The 24,482-nt window shown below is 43.1% G+C and overlaps 1 protein-coding gene across 1 annotated transcript in view; it reads left to right on the top strand.

The window, feature by feature from the left end:
- Positions 1-12,434: 12,434 nt before the first annotated feature.
- Positions 12,435-24,482, top strand: part of T265_10496 (hypothetical protein) — a gene marked incomplete at both ends in the record, with an annotated part of 84,104 nt that continues 72,056 nt past the window's right edge. The window contains one exon of the mRNA XM_009176881.1: positions 12,435-12,521. The remainder of the gene's footprint in view (positions 12,522-24,482) is intronic.

Genomic DNA, 24,482 nt, shown 5'->3' with positions numbered 1-24,482 from the left:
TTGATGGCCTGTTATGATTTATTCAGCTTTCCTTTTCATCAATAAGTTGTATCCTGCCTACCGAGCTCTACTGATTGAAACTAGTTTCCTTTACTTAGCGAGTTCTCATCTTAAGCAGTAACGTCTCTAAATTCACGTTTGGTCTTGACCAGAAACGCCGGCGATTCCGTATCATCCATTTCTGTTCATCTCATTAGCCCACTAGACTGAGGAACACACGTTCTACACAACCTCCTCAAACAAGACATCCACCGTGGGGATATCGGAAACCGGAGTCTGTCAGAACAATAATGGCATGACACTGCCGTGCTCAGTCTGATGGCACGCTCTCGGCTATTTTCTTCATACTTCAGACTGTGGCTCCCAAACTTTTGATTCTATAGTTGCCTAAACGGAGACCGCTCACCCGGGAGCAGCCTCAATGGATGTGAGGTCTACTCTCCAATTCACATAGTCCTTCCACGGTATTTAGTAAGATAGGTGTTCTGCGGAACTTTCAGCTTGTCCTGTCTACATGTTCAACAATTTTTGTATTCCTCACTCGGTGCTAAGCGGTAGCAATATTGCAGAATCTTCACCCATGACTTCAAAAAATGAACCCGTATGCATTTCAGGCTTCGTCGTACATGGCCCAAGATGCAAACTGTTAATTTCTGTCATCACGAATATCCTCATTTCGCCACCCTTGTATGTTCAAACCTCATTGCGGCACAGTTTATCCGCCAATAAGTTTAGTACAAGAATTTATCGCTAAAATTTCCTTTACAAAGCAACTATGGTCCTTTGAAGGCTCCGTTAGAAGTGAAAGACGAAGGTCATCCGGTTCAACCTAGAAACGCTTAAAATCGATTAATACGTGTTGAAGGCGCGTTTGTGCGGCACAAATCTTTTTCGGAACGGTACTGACAGAGCGAATTTCAGTGGGTCTTTCATGTTGTATTTGCCAAAAACCTATTGTGCTTCATATTGTGCTGGGTCAAGCATGACTAGGACTGACTGAGATGTTTTGCATTTTCACCGAATTGCCAAGCTGACGCATCATTGAATATAACTTGTTTACGCGAGTAGGTACACTGTAAGTTGAAAAGCATCGGAGCTTAGTGCAAATTTGCCTTTAAGTGCAGTGCGCTGTAGCTCTTTAAAATCTGATTGCGAACCGTAATGGCCACTTCAAAGTTGTACAGTTGCGCGCCCCTCTGTTTTCTGTACTTGTTTTGCTTGGGCAAAACTTTAGTTCAATGTACCAGAAGAAGACCATGTCATTTTTCCTTTCTACGACTGTACACAAATGGGGAACCAATTAGCTCTTACAAGTAAGGATGGTGGAAGTTTTTAACTCTTAGGGCATCTTCTGGTTGCACAAGGACAGCGATAAAAGCAAGAAGTGAGACAACTCACGGAAGCCTGTTTTGTTAGGACCACACGAGGAGCTCGAATTGCAGGTGGTGACAATTTATCAGATCCATTACTCCAAAGTAAACACCGTAGAAGTTGCTTGTATATAACTGGACATCACTTGAGTGTACGAACTGTATTTTTGACAGACGTTGGCCATCGGACAAAACGATGGCCACGCCACGACCTGATGGAACAATTTCAATTTTAGGTATGATGGTCGATAAAATTGGAGCTGATTTTGCTTCCATGCAAGAAGAGCTTGCTCAACCAGTGAAGGCAGATCCTGCTCCTCAGACACACCACTGAGTGAATTATTCTGGTGCTAATGTCACTAAATGATTTAAACACAGTTCAATCAACTAAACTAGCTGCTGCAAATGAGCGGAACACTCGGGTCTCCCTCTCAACCCAGATGCTTTCGCCGTCCTTGGTATGAAAAAGTACTTGCTTGTTCGAGGCAGGTGGGAGCTGTCTCCAAATCCGTCAAAAGTCGGTGCAGTCCATCTACACGTGATGCTTTTAGATACGACAAATGAGCGCAGTAACGTTAGCCCAAAGACTAAGCGCACATTTTTGCGTTATTCGAGGACAAGTAAGGCACATCTTACCCACGTTGTTTGCTGTATGGAGCCAATTTTATCAATCTTTAGGCTGTCCAGTTTTTGGAATATTTTTAACTTGAGTGAATCCCTTAGTAACTCACAGGGCGCCTGTTTATTTTTTTGCCGCGCTTGACAGCTGACTTGCATATGTTCGGTCGTTAACCCAGTAGACAGCCCCAATCACTGCTAAAAAGGTGGCTAATTTCTTGTGACTCAGTTGCCAAACTTGGAGAAAAACAGCGGCCACCTGATCAATATATCAGAACTACGGATATTGCATCACACTGCATCTCGGGCATTCCGCGGTGAATAGGGCTTGCCGATGGAAGATATTCCAACTCCGGCAAGCCTCCATATGCCATAGCCAAGTTTCCTACATGGGTATTTACGAACCCGACCTCCTCAATGCAACGCAATTTATCAAATATCAAGTAATCCCCCCAGACCGAAACACTTTCATGACACAGCGGTAGAGGGACGGTTAGATCCATGATAACGGACAAGCAAAGTATGGGAAAATTGCCTAAGTAGAAAGGGAAACCTCTTCAAAAATGTAGATCAGCAGATCCCAAAAGACGTCGGTACAGCCTCAGACGAATACTCAAACCCACTTTGAAAAAGAAAACTTTCATGAAAACACTACTTTTATACCAGTCACAGGCAAGCAAAATCATCCATGACCATCAAGAGCAACAAAGCCACAATTACGAATCTCCCCTGTAACCAAATGTACCTCAAGAATTATCATTTCGTCGATAAGAGGCCGAACTTCAGCTTCAAATAATCCGTACATCTGGAGATATTGGCCGGCCTGGAGACGCTACTGAAATCAACCAAACCAAATGGAAGTGCACCACTAGAACGCCGTAAACTGTAGTACAAAGCAGTGCTGGACAAAGCAAATGTTCGGCCTGGCGACACTATCAAGTAGCGCTTTCTGCAGGATAAGCAAGCCAAAAATATGCGAAGAAAATCACCAGATTCAAGGTTCGTCACCACGATGATAATACAAAAGCTAGAGGGTTGTACTACCAGATTTAAATCCCAAAATATGGATAAGTCACGCAGAAGACACCACTGTTTCCAGCAAAAAAGAGAGAGTAGCAACTAACGGTGGAGTTATTTTACAACATTCTCGAGGACATCGATTTAACAATGGAAGTGGAGGACAACAGCGAGCCAGCGATTTTAACCGTCCAAGTCACAAGTTGGCTGAAAGAAAAGATGAAAATAGATGGGTAGGAAATACTGTACAATCAGATCAAACAATGAACTACCAAAGTAACCATCCAAACGACCACAAACGGAGTTGCATTCATACACTATTTAAACGAAATGCAATGATTCAAATTCCGCTGCAACACAGCAAGACGCTTATACGGTAACTGAAAAACGGCTCATCTCTGTACACAAGGGCCGGGAAGACACGCATTCGCCTGGAACTACGCCAGCACACCAGAACAAGCAGGAACAAATTGAACGCAATTTTATGCAGACTTGGCACTCCGGTGATAGAGTTATGGACAGAGGAAATGGGATCGACCTGTCTTTCCACCTCTGAGGACGAAGAAATTCCAGAACCAATAAAAAGTAAGCCCAATAAAATGTCACAGAAGCTGATTTAACTAGAATAAAAAATATATCTGGGCTGAAATAATGGCCCAATTGGATCAAACTTTGCAGATCTTACCAACGATCGCCAGACAAGGCTGTGTTAAACGGATCCCCGCCGAAAGAAGAAATTCAAATAACCCAAACAAGCCCACAAAAAGAAACCACAAGTTAGGTATCGACGAATGAGTCTGGAGACAATAGACCGTAAAGATTAAAGACGTATTATCAGCCAACTAAACAAGAGAAGGCGGACCACGTCGCAAATATTCGTGACCGGGTTGCAACGTAACTAGGTTTAGTATCATGTGACAAGCACGAGCAAATGTCTGTTTCACCAGAATGATAAAGGGTACAAAAATTGTATGCTTTTGATAAAAATGAATACTTTACAGGGAGGGAATAACCCAAAAAGTGACTCATCGTTCGATTACAACTGTTGAGAAATCCTGAGTAAAGTTCCGGGCGCGGGACTTGTGACCCCTGCAGTATAGCTGCACAGGAGTTCCGTAATTGTCCATGGAGACCTGGTAAGCTCGGTTGACTTCACTTGCTTCGCGAGCGAGTGTGCGTTTGGGCAGAGTTGCATGCCTATCTAATGTGTACATTGTGAAGAAAGGGCTGTCATTTTGTGTTTGCTAATTGCACGAACATGAATGAAACCTGACCTGATGTTGTTGAAGTTCGTAAGCCTTCGCGTGACTCAGGCGTTATCCAAGTAAACAATAATGGATAAGAAGTTGTAGTGCACACGTTGCCACCCAGGTTTGCAAGTGGGACAGTAATTGTTGTGTGGTCTGATGTTTTGTGATGCGTGGTCTATTGAGTGGTCGCTGCACAAATAGATTACTAACGGACCTACCAGAAGAGGGAACAACGAATATCAAGTACACCAAGGGGAGTGGCGGTCGTGACCCATGAATTTTCGCTTAAGTTCGGCTAGCCTGATATTCTGCTACAGTTTCGGCTTGCCTCTTCCAGTAGTTCAATTCCGTATACGGTGTTCGTTTGGCTTATACATTAGCACCATCACCCAATTCAACCTGACTTCCCCACAACAGTGCAACCAGTGTGTCTGCTTAGTTCAAAAGTAAGCCACATTTTTGAGACACAACTTGCCATGTTCTCCCAATTTGAATTATTTCATATCCATCTCCACTTTTGTTCGTTGCGACTCTGGCCATTTGCCCAACCGCCCAAGGTCACTCACGGCCAGCAATGGTTTTTCAGTTCTAGCTCACGTCAGCCGGATAAGTCTTTGAACAATCGGACCTCATGCCGTTTGCTCCCTACAAGTTGGAAAAACCCCATTATTATTTCATCGAATACTTCCCAATGTTTATAGCATTGTCCTCTTTTCATGCAATCCCCACTACCCGCAAATGCCCCAGTTATGCTTCATTCTGACTGTAAAAGTATGATTATGCCAGACGGTATGCCACCCACAAGTTGGGAATAAACATTACTATTAGTGTGACCGGACCAACCGAACTTCAAGTGAGATTATCAAGGGCCACCTAGATCATAGCTCAAGGCTTCTGCTTGCCGATCATGCAGGTGCATGCACAAAGTGATAACTTGCCTACTCAACAGCACATTGAGCCTGCCTTGTCGAGTGTTGACAGAACATCCACAGGTCGGCTGCGAAGCTCGGCGAACGGACCAACCGCCGCTTGATTATTTATCACTTTTGTAATCGCTTGTACTGATTACACTGTACGTGCACCCCATTATGGGGGCTAAGTCACATGTTTACAACTTCCCACTCACCTGTTCAAACAAGCGCTGACACGCAGTTTTTTCTCAAACCACATGACGTCTCCTTGTAACGGTTATGCGGCGTGAAGATGTCGACCTTCTTGGATAAATTTAGGAATACACCTAGCAAGGAATTGATACTTGTTGCTATCTTTTACATCTTTTGCAGGCTTGAAAACCGTTCCTCATAAAATTCTGCGGCGAAGGCTCTATGCCCGTGGAACACAGAGCAATCTGTAAATAACCCTGCCAGCGTGTCCTAAATACCCACCTGGTCTCACCAGTGCACTGAACGTCCTCAGCGATGTGTCAAACGCGCGCTTCCAACTTGATTACCTCGAACGTTTCCAGTCATTTACACCCAGCAAATAAATGGTCATAAGAAAGGACTTATCAACGTACTGAGGCCTTTTAATCACCTGACTGAAATGCACCTATATTTTCTGATGACTGTCGAGGTTGGTGCCGTAGAGTTTATTCCGACGAACGCTTAAATATCTCGTATATTTGGTTTTTCGAAATTTTTTTGTGCGCAGCTCCGCGCAGCGCCTTTAAAATATTCCATCTAAACGAAAAGCCACTTCCTTCTTGGTTTCTCCGAGAGTATTATATCCACCTAAACCTTCAAGATTAAGGCGTGGTTATCGTTCTGGCATAAAGAAACCGCTATCGGGTTTGACATTGGAAATCCGCTCTGGTTGTCGTTTTGTAACGCGCCGCTTATGAATACTGCATAGAGGTGTCGCATACGGTATTACAGAGAAAGTTGCCCCGATGTTATTTTCCTATCAGCCTGGGCCATAAAACTAAGAATACACTCCCGGCTTCACAGTTATACCTTTGATACAAGGTGGCTGCAAAAAAGTACACAAGCTGCGCCATAAATATTTGTTCGACAGCTCTACTTCTTTTCAGGTGAGTTAGCCAACAAAAAATTACCTCATTATAATCAAAATCACAAATAAAAATTTTTAAACTGTTCGTTGACAAGTGGCTAAGACTTAGCCATTCCCTGAGTAGACTGGTGCAGTAGCAGCATTAGGTCCTAAAACCTTATGTGCAGCCTATCAACCAATGCATATTCGAAACTATCATAACTGAAACGCTCACTGCATCCGTTGTCATGGACGGCCTGATCTGTATGCCAAAATACAGACTTGGTTGAGTTAGATATGGATCCGGAATAATCAGGAAATAGTCTCGTTCCGGAATATCTAATTTAACTAGTCGAACCGTTGAGGCTGCAGAAAACCTGAACATCAACCGGTTGCTGCTGCAGGAGACCCAAAGCCCATTGAAGACTTCGACATTATTTACTCAGATCGCAGCTTACAATTGTTGTTAAGTAATCCCGCTGAGACACGATATTTTACCTACCTGCTGTGAACTGTCATCACGAGCACCTCTCATCCTCACCTTCCACCCAAGCGACGGTTGAACTCGGTTATAAGGTTGTTATGATTAATCAGATCCACTGGACGGCGAACCGACGTTTGACACTCCCATATGATATCCAAAGTTTTACAGTGCCTGCAAAGCACAGCCCACCGCCCTTCGCGACAACAATCGTCACCTAGTGGCAAGTACGTTTGGAAATGGGGATTTATTGTTACGTACAGTATAAAGTTCTCAGAGCCACCCTTCATTGCAGTAAAATGGAAATAAGAAAAGTGGAGAGAAATGGTCGTAACTGTGCTCCCCATACTTGAAGTATTTTCTCCAGCGATCAATACTAGACTGCATTATTGTTTCCAAAGTTTAAATACATAAGTGTGGCGCAGAATGAGTTAAAAGCCGACGGGTCTGGACTATGAATGCGACCAGTTTATCTTTCGTAGAATGGCTATTCAATCTATAAACCAATAGAAGGTCTTCGGCAGAAATGATCCGATGTTCTCACCGGACTCGACCCGTCCTCCATAAATAAAGAGGGAAGAAACAGTTGAAATTTCCAATGATCTCATTGCGGGGCGGCCAAGATCCTGACCTACAAAAAATTGAAACCACTGCAGCACTGTGAGATTGGTCATTGAAAGACAAGCTTTGCCAAAAGTCGCTCAGCCAGATATAAACGCTTCCTGATTTCCTACACAAACGGAGATATCTCCGGTAGATGGTTCCTTGAAAAGCTAAATTATTATTATATCTGGTTGGGGTATTCGGGAGTAAATTATTCAGGTCGGCTCCTCGCCGGCTATTTTGCTGCTGGCTATTTCTACCAGCCAGCCGGGAGGCTCAAGCCACTCCCAAGTAAACGGTTCTCAGTGTCCACCAAAGTTCTCATCCAGGGCAACATGCCTTTGAATTTTATAAACATCCACCTCCTCCTTTATTCTTATATGTTCGGCTGTGTCCGGATGTACAGAGAGGTGTCCAGAAGCCTAGCATCACCTATTTTTTGTCAGACTGTGCCACTAACGACAGTATGGATTGTACACTTTAACGGATTTAATGCAGATGTCGAAATTACATCTGAAGTGGGATAATCCGATGCGGAATTTGTGGGCGACACAGTTACGTTAAACGAGGATTGTTTGTCCACCCACAGAACTTTAACCAGAATATCTGGGATGATCTCTTATTGTTACGAGTGTTATTTTCAGGGCTCTTTTCCAGTTCCAGATTTCTCACCCCCTATTCTCTTGCTAACCTCCAGAACAAGGTGCTTGAACTTAATGGTGGGTTCATCTATCTTGGTGACTGCATAGGCCGCCGCTAAACCATAAACCATGAATTTACTTAGCAGATGATCACATGTATCGTCCATAACTTCGAAATTAAAGCTTTTTGGGCTTCTTATATCTCTGTTTGTATTCTTTGTGTTCAGTGAGTGCGTATGAACCGGCGTTTGTTTTATCGACCAATTCACTCGTTTGTCCTTGAAGTCACCCCGACATATTCGGGCAAAATTATAAGCGCGTTACTGTCTCGCGCTTAAGCCTGCTTGCTCATCTGGCTTGTACTATCGTTTTTCAAGTGAACTATTTGTTTTGGATGAGAGTCTACTGTCAGAGTTTGTATATTTCGTGAATTTATATTCCACCTCAACGATACTGCGCAAAACGGCCCCCTTTTGCCTTCTTGTAAGTTCTGGTATCACGCACCTCTGATAAACCCAAGAACATCCTTGATCTATGTTGGTTATAATTTATCATGATTTCTTGGTCAATCCTAAATACCATGACACCTCTCAAATGACTCATCCAAGATGATCATTTACATGGCTGATCGCGAACCTAAGAATGACGTCACGATGTCGGTACTGTGACTGTCATTCCCAGTCTGATGTTTTGCACATGGTTTATCATGCCTCTACCATTTCCCAGCCGAGCATGCTACAGTCGCCCACAATTCCGTGTCACCCTGTAGAATTTGTCCCAGAACTCCAAAGCACTGGCCAGCCTATTGCAGCGTCTGCTTTTTCCGCCAAGTAGCCCACGAATTCTTCCAATAGCACTATCTAGGTGCCACGTAAAAGTTAAAATAAAACTTTACCGTGCATCCGATGCAGTGTGCGCTAACCATCATAAAAGAATCAGCAAGCTTACCAGCCTTGACAAACTCCATGGCTTTATCTGGCTAGGCGCCCACTGGGATGATACAAAATATTTCCTATATAAGTCGCGAATTCATTCTTAACTGGTACTGGCTATTGTGTGAACTGCAAATTTTTTCACAGAGAGAAAAATGGCGCGGGGACCCCATCGAGTATCTTGAACTGTGGAAAAATGTGTATAATATATAGAAGTAGAAACGAATGAAGACGCATTTGGGCACCATTGAAACATCTAGGCTATTGGGTAGGCAAAGATAGAACAGAAAGGACAGGTGAATAAAATTGGGAGCTTTTGGTAATAGAATTTAGCTGGCCAAACCATATCTCAATGAAATCAAACGACTGTTAGACGGAGGAAGAAATTTGCTGTAAAAAATCGGGGGTGCCTGATATATTGGTGTTTCACAGGGGTATACTTGACGATCAAAACCAATCAATTTATCAGCTGTGAACCGTATACGACTGGTACAATGTTTTGGGCTGCCGGGAAGTTAGACAGTGTGAAACATGTAACAAAAACTTGTGAGAGATTGTATGCGTGGTTAGTCTGGGAACTGGGTGGCTACGTATTTGCCCGGACCGCAAACCTGGCGTTATGCACTGTTTGTTGGGACGACGGACAAGGTTCGACACCGGTCCACAAGGCGCTGGTCCCCGCCCCCGGCTAATTCATTGACAAACTCTGGTTGGGGGATATACCGACGAGATAGTCTGTCGTGACTCCGCAGGCCAGACTGTTATGGGCGTCGTTTTTGCTGGGGTAATCAGGATAGGCATTGCAAAATGATTGATGCACATGAACATACTGAAAGCTATTAGTGGCATTTAGTGGTAGGGCCTAGGGCCTGGTTAAAACAGTGCCCAGCATAAAGGACACCTAGGTGAGTAGTGATCCTTGTAGATTTATAGCGGTAGAACCGTAAAAGTGAGATAAAGAGGACAACGTTAGGCAACTTACAGTGCTTTAGACCAAGCGAGTAGAGGCAATCGAAGTGGAAAATTCTATTAAATAGAGCAGGGCAGTGCCGCAGATGGAAAAGTGATACATGGCGTGTAAATGTACATTTTCGTGAAACTCCATGGGAGGATTGCTTTATTTGCGAGGTTGGCGAACTACGAAAAACTGGTGGAGCAGGCCAGCACTGGCGATATGTCATCTTATTATAGGCTCCTAGGAATTAAGTTGAGGGTCGGCTTCTGCTGCAGAGAAACACCATGAGAAACACAGCGCGAAAATGTGAAACTGATACTATCGTGATCCCGACAGGTTAAACGAAGTGACTTCGGATTGAAAAGCTAGCTGACTTTTCACTGCTTGCCAACGGCGGAAATGTGAAATGATTATGGCCGTAGGCGCGACAGATTGCATTGACTCCGATTCGAGTGACTAGATCAAGTCGGCAGTTTTGGAAAACCTTATGTTGTATGCCCAGGTTCGTGTATCCAGGGGACCGAGAGATTTATCACCAATCTTCAGACCCTTTCTGTGCTCGAATCTTTAGTATTTTGCGCAGGCGCGGTCGTCCCCTAGTAAGGAAGGTGGAGCTTGCCCAGACGGAGTTGAGTTTAAAGGTAATAAGCAACTTGTGGCAATGAAATAAGTGAGTAATGCTGGGACACTTGGCTTTCATTATCTTGAGTAGACGAGAATTCGAGCGTCTGACTGAAAAGTTGAAGGTCCTGATGGGGTCCTTGGTCATTTGAAATCCGAGGGTGGCGTGCACTGCGGAGGAGGTTCTTGAACCGGCGCTTGGATACTTGCAGACAGTACATTGAGAGCAAACTTTCAGGGTGGTTTGATGGCCCCAAAAGCCTTCGCCTAAAACAGTGGGTCGTTATCATTGAGGAGGTTGCCGTTTGGTGGGGTAAGAATAGTGGGTAAGCCTCGTGAATGCTGTTTCCCCGGGTTAAGTGGGTCAAAGCTATTCTGCAGAGTTCATCTGATTTGGTGTGGACGCTGGTAGCGCGCAACAGCATCCACTGATTTTTAGGCCGAAACTCTGTCCCACCCATCCTCCAGATGTGTCTCATAACCTGTCCGCAACATCAACCGCGCAGTTTTCTATTTATCAACTGCCTTCTTTGACGGTTTGGTAGAACTGTTCAGAGGGAGGTTATCACTATGCTTTCTCCCAGACCCTCTCGGATTACGGAAACTGCTCTGAAACCACGTACCGCTCCAGGGATTAGCCTAACTATTTCTTGAGGAAACATCCCGGTCCAGAGCTACATCTTTCAAGCTCCCACTGGAGGTACTTATGCCACTGAAATGTCCGCTTTTGGCCCTGGGTTCCCTAGTCCGTTCATTGTAAGAATCTTGTATGCGCTCGGTGAAATCGTCAGCAATTCCGAAGGAATATAGATTCAATGGTCTTGAAAATTGCAAAACGCTCCATTAAATGGGTTTAAGTTGACTTCAAGAGGAAGGCTAGCGTCTAAATATTTACTTGCAATACCCTGTCTACCAGTGGACTGTGGTATGTGAGACGCCTTTTTAGAAGCCGTGTTACTCGATTGTTCGAGCGTGGATCTGCCACATAGATGGTTGGGTGGTACGTTCGCCAACCAGTAAACACGCGCGCCAAAGGACCCGAGAGGTGATTAACTGGGTTGTTCTTCTCAAGATTTGCTCAGTGGATTTGCAGGTAGAAATACCTTCTCATGATGGGCGGTATCTGAAGTCTGGGACTAAGAGCTTCAAGGATTGGGATAGGCTCTGCGACGGTAGAGTAGGATGCTTATCGATATCAGTGGTGCCACAAAACTGGAAATGCGTAAAGTGAATATTTTAAGGTTTCCTTTGTGTTGTATAAAATAATAATGGAAAGAACAGTGAAGCAACTTAAAAAGCTGGTGGAAGTATGAAAGAATCGGGCAATGTAAGGGCCCAAACATTTGAAAATATTAAGACGAAAGAAAAGAAAATTGGTCAGGAAAATATTAGGAGAATTCCAACGTGCCAGCAGTTGCTATGTTTTCGCTCAATATCTGGTGGCACACCCACCTCCTAACTGAGAAGATGTGTGATCTATCATGATATCCTGGACGACCCACTTCCGAATCTGAGGCCTTCAACTAGCCCCAGAAGCCACTCTTGTTCCGAAATCATCACTAGAACCAATAAAAAAACAAGGTGGCGACGCTATTTTTTCAACTACATCCAGGTTGATCAACCAGCTGGTAAGCTGCATTGCAGCATGCAGTCGGCAGACGGTGTCAAATGGGGAAATGTGTTTAGAATGGGTTTTATAACAACACTCAACACGGCAACACTGAAAACTGAGAGCGTTTGAACAACATTCCAGTTTATGGAACGGCTGCCCTTGAGGAGGCAACCGACGATGTAAGGCAACCTCATAACCACGTCATGGAAGCCAGTTGATTGACGAGGAACTTTCCACAGCGGGTGCTTGCGTCTTCACAAACAGTTGGATTTGACTAGGTGAACATTTAGTTCACTAGTTTGGACTTATGGTTTAATTCCATTATGGTTAAAAATGCAGAGTACAGGAAAGTTGACGCGCCTACTTTGGTTGCTTTAGAGGTATGATGGGTTCTCGCCTTAGAAAAAATATGTGATTTACTTGCAACCTCTGGTAAGTATTTATTATTATGAAGAACCCAGTTAACTAAAATTGGCATTCGCCAAGTGTTTCTTATGATGCACGACTCATGCCTTTCGAAAGCACCACAGTAGTTGTTTTTTCATAGACCATCTTTTTAGACCTACAGGGAAGCTAAATCAGGTGGCGTTTTCTTGCTTTTATGTGCTTTGTGTTGAGAAAACTAAGATCGATGTTTTTTTTACTTCAATGGAATCTCGTGGATCAGGATCTCAGCCGTGGGAACAAAATTCAAATTTTCAGAAGAATGCCACAATAAGCGAAGTATTTCACTAGAAATTGAATTAAGAAACACATTTTTGACAAATGATGTCAGGGCAGAGTACAGAGTGATCCAGCATTTCTTTGATCGTCGTGTACAGTGGTGTAGTGGATGACTAACTGTAGATACTACAGTCCATAGACTCTTCATGTACGAACACACTACGTCCAAATGAGGAAGCCATTAGTCAGTCAGTTTTCCTATTTTTTTCGAAGCACGTCGCCACTAGCGTTTTCTTTTCCCCAGCGTCGGAACACCGAATTTCAACTGCAGTTGCAAGTTCACGAGAACACTGGACGACCACGCGGGTCCCCGAATGACAGCCTTGAAAGTAGGGGAAATATTTCGCAATGACTAAAACAAAAACTGTTGCCCAGTAAAAGACACATTTTCGTGACAATTGTGGTCGAGAGGTGATAAACCGAAGAAAGCGTTCTTCATGGTTTGCTAATTGAGAATGAGGCCATGATGCATCCTTCAGTATGCCCATGGGGCGAGGACTGCATATGTTTGGCTTTCCGCTCTGAATTTGACTGTGAATTTCACACACCAGTTTCATCAATCTCCTTTGTATTAGCGTAAATAACCACTCGTCGTGCTTTATTAGGATATATCGGGCTGTAATGTAGTGATTAACGACCTTATGGAGTCTCTAGTGAACAGAACAAATTACTAATGTAAGCCAGACACAAATTCGCAAGGAGGGAAATCCAAGTAAATCTTTACTCACAGTTCACAATAGTGGATTCCGTAGTTCCGTATTCCTTTGAACCACCACACCGAGAAGAAGTATTCAACCTTCCTGGTATTCCAAATCTCCGGTGATTGCAATATTAATTCACAGGTGTGAATAGCTTAGTCCAGTGTTTGTAGCTAAAATTGCGATCACCGGAGATCTGGAATACCAGGAAGGTGGAACACTTCTTCTTCTTCTTCTTCTTGGTGTGGTAGTTTAAAGGAATACGGAACTGCGGAATCTCCTATTGTGAACTGTGAATCAAAATTTACTTGGATTTTTCTCCTTGCGACCTTGTATTTGGCTTGCATTAGTAATGTGTTCTGCTCACTAGAGACTCCATAGGGCCGTTAAGCACTACAGAGCTGAAGTGTCTGCTTGCAATTTCTTCAGCTTTCTGGAATTGTGTAAAACAACTTACATCTGGTTAGGTTGGTTAGTGCCTTGAGGTTGAGGTCTGAAGGGGCAGGAAGATAAAGTGGGACCTGCAAGAGGTGTGCTGCAGAATGTTGTCCACGCTTCAGGTATGACTTGTTTCATTTTCGGTCTTGACTTAAGCCCATTAGCATGCCTTACCTGTACACTGAAAAGCTGTTCAAGAATAAGTCGTATTTTAATGCTTTAAGTAAGAAGTGTTTTAGTACAGTCTCTTTGGATTCATCACAACTTGTTGAGTGATGAGCCAATCATATGCCCTTCCCAACAGGCTATTATTGCATAAATAAGGTATGACTGAAGTCAGTAAAGAGGGAATAGTTATCTACACGTGCTGCTTGCTTTTTAGTGAAGCATTACGTGTAGCCTTGGTTAATGCACTAAAATGGTTAAGATAGATGGTATCAGTGTGTACCTTTGTGCTGAAACTACAGTTCAGGTTGTATACTGTCACCTACATTTTGATGGGAGAAACTAACTCCCTTCGGAAGCCGCAGTACTTTAGTATGATTAAGTTTTCACATGTAATTTTGTTTGCAAAAGACCTGTACCAAAAATATTGACTATTCAGAATGGATAGAAGATCAGGAATTTTGCGGTAATTGACTGCAACAGTTGATACCCTGGATCGTTGTTGTCCATGCAAATTTAAGGTCGTTTGATTTCGGTTTACCATGTAGCGAATGTATTGAAGGCAAAATTAATTCTTGTTCTGTGGAGCTTGCGTCCTCACAAATAGTTGGATTTGACTAGGTGAACATTTAGTTCACTAGTTTGGACTTATGGTTTAATTCCACTATGATTAAAAATGCAGAGTACAGGAAAGTTGACGCGCCTACTTTGGTTGCTTTAGAGGTATGATGGGTTCTCGCCTTAGAAAAAATATGTGATTTACTTGCAACCTCTGGTAAGTATTTATTATTATGAAGAACCCAGTTAACTAAAATTGGCATTCGCCAAGTGTTTCTTATGATGCACGACTCATGCCTTTCGAAAGCACCACAGTAGTTGTTTTTTCATAGACCATCTTTTTAGACCTACAGGGAAGCTAAATCAGGTGGCGTTTTCTTGCTTTTATGTGCTTTGTGTTGAGAAAACTAAGATCGATGTTTTTTTACTTCAATGGAATCTCGTGGATCAGGATCTCAGCCGTGGGAACAAAATTCAAATTTTCAGAAGAATGCCACAATAAGCGAAGTATTTCACTAGAAATTGAATTAAGAAACACATTTTTGACAAATGATGTCAGGGCAGAGTACAGAGTGATCCAGCATTTCTTTGATCGTCGTGTACAGTGGTGTAGTGGATGACTAACTGTAGATACTACAGTCCATAGACTCTTCATAACACAACACACTACGTCCAAATGAGGAAGCCATTAGTCAGTCAGTTTTCCTATTTTTTTCGAAGCACGTCGCCACTAGCGTTTTCCCCAGCGTCGATTTTTTTCGAAGCACGTCGCCACTAGCGTTTTCTTTTCCCCAGCGTCGGAACACCGAATTTCAACTGCAGTTGCAAGTTCACGAGAACACTGGACGACCACGCGGGTCCCCGAATGACAGCCTTGAAAGTAGGGGAAATATTTCGCAATGACTAAAACAAAGACTGTTGGCCGGCTGCCCAGTAAAAGACACATTTTCGTGACAATTGTGGTCGAGAGGTGATAAACCGAAGAAAGCGTTCTTCATGGTTTGCTAATTGAGAATGAGGCCATGATGCATCCTTCAGTATGCCCATGGGGCGAGGACTGCATATGTTTGGCTTTTCGCTCTGAATTTGACTGTGAATTTCACACACCAGTTTCATCAATCTCCTTTGTATTAGCGTAAATAACCACTCGTCGTGCTTTATTAGGATATATCGGGCTGTAATGTAGTGATTAACGACCTTATGGAGTCTCTAGTGAACAGAACAAATTACTAATGTAAGCCAGACACAAATTCGCAAGGAGGGAAATCCAAGTAAATCTTTACTCACAGTTCACAATAGTGGATTCCGTAGTTCCGTATTCCTTTGAACCACCACACCGAGAAGAAGTATTCAACCTTCCTGGTATTCCAAATCTCCGGTGATTGCAATATTAATTCACAGGTGTGAATAGCTTAGTCCAGTGTTTGTAGCTAAAATTGCGATCACCGGAGATCTGGAATACCAGGAAGGTGGAACACTTCTTCTTCTTCTTCTTCTTGGTGTGGTAGTTTAAAGGAATACGGAACTGCGGAATCTCCTATTGTGAACTGTGAATCAAAATTTACTTGGATTTTTCTCCTTGCGACCTTGTATTTGGCTTGCATTAGTAATGTGTTCTGCTCACTAGAGACTCCATAGGGCCGTTAAGCACTACAGAGCTGAAGTGTCTGCTTGCAATTTCTTCAGCTTTCTGGAATTGTGTAAAACAACTTACATCTGGTTAGGTTGGTTAGTGCCTTGAGGTTGAGGTCTGAAGGGGCAGGAAGATAAAGTGGGACCTGCAAGAGGTGTGCTGCAGAATGTTGTCCACGCTTCAGGTATGACTTGTTTCATTTTCGGTCTTGACTTAAGCCCATTAGCATGCCTTACCTGTACACTGAAAAGCTGTTCAAGAATAAGTCGTATTTTAATGCTTTAAGTAAGAAGTGTTTTAGTACAGTCTCTTTGGATTCATCACAACTTGTTGAGTGATGAGCCAATCATATGCCCTTCCCAACAGGCTATTATTGCATAAATAAGGTATGACTGAAGTCAGTAAAGAGGGAATAGTTATCTACACGTGCTGCTTGCTTTTTAGTGAAGCATTACGTGTAGCCTTGGTTAATGCACTAAAATGGTTAAGATAGATGGTATCAGTGTGTACCTTTGTGCTGAAACTACAGTTCAGGTTGTATACTGTTACCAACATTTTGATGGGAGAAACTAACTCCCTTCGGAAGCCGCAGTACTTTAGTATGATTAAGTTTTCACATGTAATTTTGTTTGCAAAAGACCTGTACCAAAAAATATTGACTATTCAGAATGGATAGAAGATCAGGAATTTTGCGGTAATTGACTGCAACAGTTGATACCCTGGATCGTTGTTGTCCATGCAAATTTAAGGTCGTTTGATTTCGGTTTACCATGTAGCGAATGTATTGAAGGCAAAATTAATTCTTGTTCTGTGGAGACTTGACCTTAAATTGCCGTTCATGAACAGTGAGAATGCAAGACTGTGACGTGGACCGTGACGATGACTTGATGCAGAAGCTAGTCAAGTTAGCGTAACGAATGTAATATACGGTGTTCATCACGGTGGTTTTTAAATTCTAAAACAAAACCAAAGTTACGTGTCATGCAAGAGAGCGCACCGATTACAGATCCACATCCAAGAAATTTTGGAAAATCACTATTGTTCTCAGCAACCAACAATCATCCTCCTTCATTGACCCAAAGATTGTCTTTTGCTCCTTGAACCTTCAGACATAATGGCATTATCTATGGGGTCAAAATGTTCCTCATAAAGTTTGCATGCTCCATAAAGGGCTGTACGCTCAACCCCACAGATCTATAAAGGTCTGCGGAAAGCTCTTGTCTAAGTTCAGACAGACAACTATGTAAGGCTGTTCTGTTCTATTGTTGTTTCTTCACTTTGTCTTTGCTATACTCACGAAAAAAAATTACTTTTGGCCTCTCATGATTTAGGGGCCGAAGTGCTCTTAAGGCGTTTTCTCACAGGTGTTGGTTATGTGGGTGACATAGTTCCTCTTGGATGTGGCGCCATCGTACTGCGGGCAGTACTAAATAATCCAGATAATTCTGCTTTGTGGTCCGGCATTCGCTTTGTACCTACACAGTTCGCAGTGCTACTGAAAGACTGGACAGGTATTAACTTGGATTCAGTGCTTGCAGATGGGCTGATTAGGATAGTGGGCAATTTCCTCTACGTAGGCAGCTCCATCAGTGCTGATGGTCTAGCCAAAGACAGGGTCTTTGTTTGTGTGGGAGGTTCAAAAGCGCTATTTTCCAGCTTAATGACTCGTGTCAAAGTTTATTAGTCAAGAATTAAGCTCACAGTGCTGCGGCGGGCTCAACATTGTGCAGGTCAGGAAGCTATTTTCCCCGCAGTGATATCATTAAAGACTTCCGATGTTTTGTTTATCTGTGTGTTTGAAACGCGACTTGAGTCTAGTAAGGACATCAATTAGTGCTTCTGAAATCCCTCTATTGGTTTACGGAAGAAATAGCTTATTTACAGTGATGAACTGATCACACACGATTCATTGCGCTGGCTAGGTCTTGTGTCTCGCTTACCAGTTGACTAATGTCTTCGAAACGCCATTTTTCATAACCATGTTGGGGAAAAAAGAAAAGAGGTCAAGCAATGACTTCTAAGCAACATATAAATGCAAAAACAGCTGCGCTGGGCATTACTGTCTTGCTGGGTAGGGACCACGTGACAAGGCATCATAATGTCCAGAGGCATTAAAAAACACTGCTTAATTGCGCGGCAAATAGCGCGCAAGAATTTAAGATCTTGTGTTTGCTGCCTTAGTATCCTTTCCCGATCTTCCAATTGAAGATTCGAATGACATCTCTGAATTGACCCACTGATTAAATCTGCCACCGCCTTTACTGTGTAGCTATTGGTTCATGTATCAACAGGTCACTGGCAAACAAAGAAGAGGGAGAAGACGGATGTAACTGGTTGGGTTCCAGGAAAACCGTAGAAACGTACTTTACGGTAAGGGAGACTCTTTCGCGGCCACTCGAGGTTATTAGCGGTGGTTAGTTTTTATCCAACTTTTGGTATGTGGCATCCTTACAGAGATCTTCGTCTGCAAAAACATCTCGTTTATTACGTAGTTATAACTACCATCAAACTGTCATGGTCATCTCAAACTGAGCATGATCACAGCCACAAAAAGTGAATGCAAGCGATGAATGTGGGAGTTACAGGAGGATATGAAATAAAAGAGGGAGACGTCTCGTTTGAAGTCATGCCACCAAAAGTTCACGTCATATAAGATGAATCCCAATGTATGTAAGAACGTTTCGTATGGAAGCATGCGTGTAAGAACCAGCAACCAAGGAAAAGACAAACAATGCCGGATTCTCTTAAGGCGCGGTAAGCGCTAGCACGGTCAGGAGTCGCAAATCCAGACATAAAGTGTCCGTCATACTGGGTCTGGTATGAGATTAAATAGCAAGGATGTACACTCACTGCCATGTACCACGCATAAAAGTGATGTAAGTACGCAGAGAGCCCACAGTGAGAGGCAAACACAAGTCACGACTGTGACCTTAGGAAGTTTCGGTCCAATAACAGCCCTGGCGGACTGATGAAAGCAGACCTCTCGATAGGAGATGATCATCGGTTGGTAGACCAAAAAATCAACATCACAATTAATGGCACATGGGGCTGAGATTATTGCAATGGAATATTCATCAGCACCACACATTATTCAACACAGTCACCCCTCACCCATTCAAGACTATGCTGACGTCTATCACAGTTGCTCGGCGCTCCCAAACAGCGATTGGGTCAGGCTTGATGGAGGACGTTGAAACAGGTGCCCTTAATCCCTCAAAGGCGGTGTATCAAAGGTGACGGAGACGTTTTGCGATTTTCTTTGCGACCCTATTATGACGAGCACGTCTGGAATCATGCGTGATCCAGCAGAGCTGCAAAATATACACCAACCCCCCCGGTTGGCCATAGTTTCGCTGACATGAGATCAACTGGCCACTATGGTCATTTCGAGAGATTTTAACTCTCGTTCTGAGCAGGTTGTATTGGAGCTGGATACCGCGGATACATGTCCGAGGAAACACATGTTTTGGAAATACAAGCCACTGATCCGAAAAGGGCAAAGTGACCAACCCTCGTAAACCGTGACCGTCTGCGCTGTTGTGCAGACTATCACCCCAAGCAGCCATCAGCTATTCCTGGGTGTTTACACATGCACCATGAACTCGGAGCGGAAGTCTGATATCCAGGATAATCTTGCCCAATGTGAGGTCGTTGACCACACTGCGTAGTACTCGGAACTGAGTAGAAAGGAATCCTCCGATGCATCGGGATTGTCGCACTCGGAATCGGGATAGCAAGTCCCCCATGTTGCTTACCGACATGAGTGTAGCTGATCGGGCTGTCCTTCGGTAAACGTAGCCAGCCACGAATAGATTGCCTGATGTAGCTGTCCAACCTTTTGAGCATGTTTTGGTGGACTTGGCCAAGCACGGGAGAATGTGTCAGTCTGGGTATCAGTTAGATCCTCGTAATCTTCTTCTTTCTTTGATGCGGCTTCAACGGGACACACTTCAACTCATCGAGCAGTTTGAGCAAATGCGGTTTGTGCTTGAAGACCCACTTCCCCTTGAAAGTAAAGGGGATGCGCGAATATGTTATGGTGTCTGTAACTAGCAGGAATAGTAGGTATAACTAGTAATAGCTATAACTGCGTACATTCATACATGCCAAAAGTTGGATGAAAGTGACAACCGCTAGTAACCCCTAGTAGCCGTGAAATGAGATTCTACTGTTTTGCTGGCACCAAATCAGTTATATCCGTCTTTTCGCTTCCATCCTAATGTTTGGTCTTTGGAATCAAAGTTAAAAGCAAATCTTTGGGACGTGTCGGAATATAAGTAGCTTGGGTGCATTTATCAGTTGTTCGTCAGTTGGCTGTTGATCTTTTTCCCGAACTGGGTTGCTTTTTTACCAACAGTTGGTCAAATTTTTTGAAGGACGTCATCAGTACGCTTATTTGGGTGTAAAAACATGAAAACTACTTTTGTATGCCAACTGGTAACCTTGACAAACACATTGACGCACAGGAGGCGTTTGAAACTACACGGAAATTCTGAGATACGACAAATTTTTTAGCACTGACCACCTCTTAATAACCCTTGTAAGTGGACTTTTTAATGACCGTAAATAAAATTTGCCAGTTTTCACAAGCTTTACCTCTTAACTATGTCACATTTTTAAACACAAAATTTAGTAAGCCAATCAACACAAGATTATATTATGTTGAAATGATGTCGCACAGAGAATGGGAGGCCAATTTTTACACTCTGATTTTTCTATCAGCATAAAAGGGTAAATGTTTCCATGTTTTTTGAGTATTTTACTTCACGTACTCTGGAGTGTGATGGTATTAGATGTTGGAGACGATGAATGCCGGTTTAGTCCCATGATTTTTGTCCGGGGTCACTTGGCCGTTTGGCTGCACTTCACCAGACAGTTGATCCCAAACACTTGACCACAAATCCCGCTATATCCTCCAGGTGGTTTACTGCTGAACACTGTCTACACTTTTTGTCTTCATTTTGATTATTTTTGTTATAAGTCAGTTTCACAACGTCCTGTAAAGCATTCTCCATGCTTCTGAATCGCTGTTGAACTGTGATTGTTTGAAGCGTAAAACAATTTAATGGTTTGCTACCTCATACGTTTCCGTATCACCGGATTCCCAAATAACCTGAGTATTTTAAGTTCTCAAGTGATTGCCAACAAATTTGCATCAGACGGACAGAAGCTTCGACATACAGCATGCTCAGTGAAGATAAGCGCACAAAATGTAGCTGCCGCGGAAGCCTGAAAAACTTAACTCAAAAGCCTGTGTTGGTTGGTGGATCGTTTAAATTTCCGTGTCCTTTCTACTTCGGGGACACCAGACAAATAGATTTGTGACACAGCGACATGCGTCTATCAACTCTGTCGAATTGTGCAGCCAATATGCATCTACGCCGCTGAAACATTTGTGCTGACCCCTTGAGAGTTATATATCGTCACAAGCAGTAATAGTATGATCGGATAAAGCACTCCTTTGATGGGCTTTTGGCATGGAGGAAGCATAGAATTGATGTACAACTGAAGCTCCCATTTAACGAACCACACAGCATCGCTTACTAAACTTCCGTTGGAATGCTTGTGGCCTTTTTATCTATGCTGTACTGCGTAGTCGTACGAACAAAGAGGTAGCACCAAGAATCCAACTCAAACACTGCCAGATATTGTCACAGGCTAGAGATGTCATCGGTCTTCTTGTCGGTGTTTATCTAGTAGTATTCGGACATGCAAACTATGATTTATTTTAGAAGAATTCTGCGAACAACGTTAAATCCAAAATAATCGAACTCGTATTTCAAAGCAGGGGTATTTTCCAGCCTTTTAATAGCCATCTCGAAAGCCTATCTAACTTGGTACTTTAGGCTTCAGCCACTCCTTTGGGATCTTATGAAGCACTCATTTGAGGTATGCATACCATTGTTAGCGGTGCGATACTCCGATCTCTAGACTCTCTAACATTTTGGACTCCAAAATCTTGTCTGAGGTTTTTACAGTCGATCCTAGACGATTAAAGCGTGACGAACATTGACAAGACATATGTCGTATACTGAACCTATAAACACAGCACTATTCGTTCCTGGCCATTTTTGAATGCGTTCTGTGTGCCGGACCTTACATTGTCTGTTTTGAGTTAAAGAGGCCTACTGTGGTTTTTTTTAGATATGCTAGCTTAGTTCTTCGGCTTTCCAAAGAATCTAGAACACGACTTTTAGACTCAGTATTGCCTATGGCCATATTTTTGCTGTACAGCGTCGCCCTGAGAAAATATAGCGTTTAAATGAAAAACACATTTATACGGTACCATGGGGAAGCAGGCGGAAGCCTGAATCGAGATTACCGTTTGACTCGCTTCAGTAAAATTCCATTCTTTCTGAAATTACGCCTGGTCTCATATTAGGTCACGGAAGGATTTCAGTGGTGTGTTCAAATAAAAACCAGGTATCGGTTCCAATATCCTTCTTGACTCACGTACCTGCACAGCACTGGTAGCTATTTTGGTTATTTGTGGCTGAGATTTGAGCTCGCTTGCGTTTTTCTCACTACCGAATAGCACGATCATAGATTATTGCCACTTTTCGAGAAATTAGTACAACTTGCAACAGCACGCAGGCGTTCACCCTCCCACTCGGTTGTACCAAAATTAATTCATGGCTACTTGGAAGGAGAAGAGGTATTGTACTAATCATGCGTTTTCTATTGAAAGCGCACCAATTAAAGAAAACTGCAGGCTTTTGTTAGTAGTTGTCTTACAGCTGGCCTACCTCAGGTGCTCCACCACAAAAACTGTCAAAGGTCATTTCTCCAATTAAAGTAAAAATATACCCTCCACTTTTAACCAGAAAGATTGTATGACTTACTCGAAATGTACATTTATTCGGATACTTGGTGAGTGTTCTTGGTGGTTATCTGTTGGCCGCCCTGGAAGTGAGACTCATTCAAGCGTTTCATATTCCTCTTATTCTGATAGGTCATGTTTGCGACCACACATCTGCGCCCTCAATGGCGCTTGTGCATCCAAGCTATTGCCTTCAATCCATAGCTTCTTTTCCAACCCTCCACCACTTGACAGCCCACTGACAGCGCTGGATTTATGCACCAATTCATCAGCTCCCGCCTGCAATGCGCAGCTACCTACCCCCCTCAAAATCATCGGTGAACGAAACTGCGGCAGCTACAACCACTATACGACGAGTACGCGGTTATTACAGCTGACAATAATGAAGATCATGATGATGACGTTCATGATGGCTCAGCAGAAAACAAATCTAGGGCTATGCTGTCTGAAGTCTGGCGTGTTTGACTATTGCCGAGACAGAATTAAGCCATCCAAAATTCAGCCCTCATTTTCTGACGAGATGTCCTGTTGGGCACGAGGAGGACGCTACGCCATCGATTTCTTATTGATTTGTGTTGGGACAGTTTATTTCTGCCGTGTTAATCGTGACCGAGATCTTAAACGCCCGGAACTATGAAAACTTGTCGCAATATCTGCGTCTATGATCCTTCGGGTTTGGTAACCAGTGTCTTGGATGGTTGGTTCTTAAAGGTTGCAACAAGCGTTTGCATATGGCCAATAGGAACTCAATTCCTTCACACCTGCTAGTGTTACTAATATGTTGTATCAGGTGTTGCAGTACTTTGAACATTCATTGCAAAATTGTAGATATTTTGGACTTAGTAGGGAAATTCTCCCGCAAAAGTTCTGACCTGCTATGCAACTTTGTTGGAAGTCCCATAAAACGAAAGCGACGTTAGAAGGAAGTAGGTTGTGGTGGATATGAGTTGTGAACCGGTTTCATAAGGTGTCTGAGAATTCCTATTTTTGTACATGGTAGGCAAGGACTGATGTTGGGATCGATTTCCATTGACCAGTATGTTTCTTAGAAAATCTGAAAATCAATATTTCCATGGAAGACGCCTACTAAACGCAATGCCAAGAACTGCCCCAGACGTGTTTAGTTGGGATCAAGAGTGGAACACGAACGTGACAATAATGTGTATACATGCTCTCTGTGCGCATTTAGGGACATTAATGAATTAACTCACAGAATTTCAAACCGCCTAGTAACCTGTTGGAAGGAAAATTCTGAATTTAGTTGTGTTCCATGACTTTGCGAAAGTTATGTCGACAATTTTGTATTAGAGGGACTTGTACAGTTTTGCACCTGTTGTGAGCAAGGGGGTAATAAACAC

The sequence above is a fragment of the Opisthorchis viverrini genome (genome assembly GCF_000715545.1).
Source record: "Opisthorchis viverrini unplaced genomic scaffold opera_v5_375, whole genome shotgun sequence".
NCBI classification, from domain to species: Eukaryota; Metazoa; Platyhelminthes; class Trematoda; order Opisthorchiida; family Opisthorchiidae; genus Opisthorchis; species Opisthorchis viverrini.
Note: the sequence above shows the minus strand (reverse complement) of the source record. Positions and strands in the feature narration are given on the sequence as shown.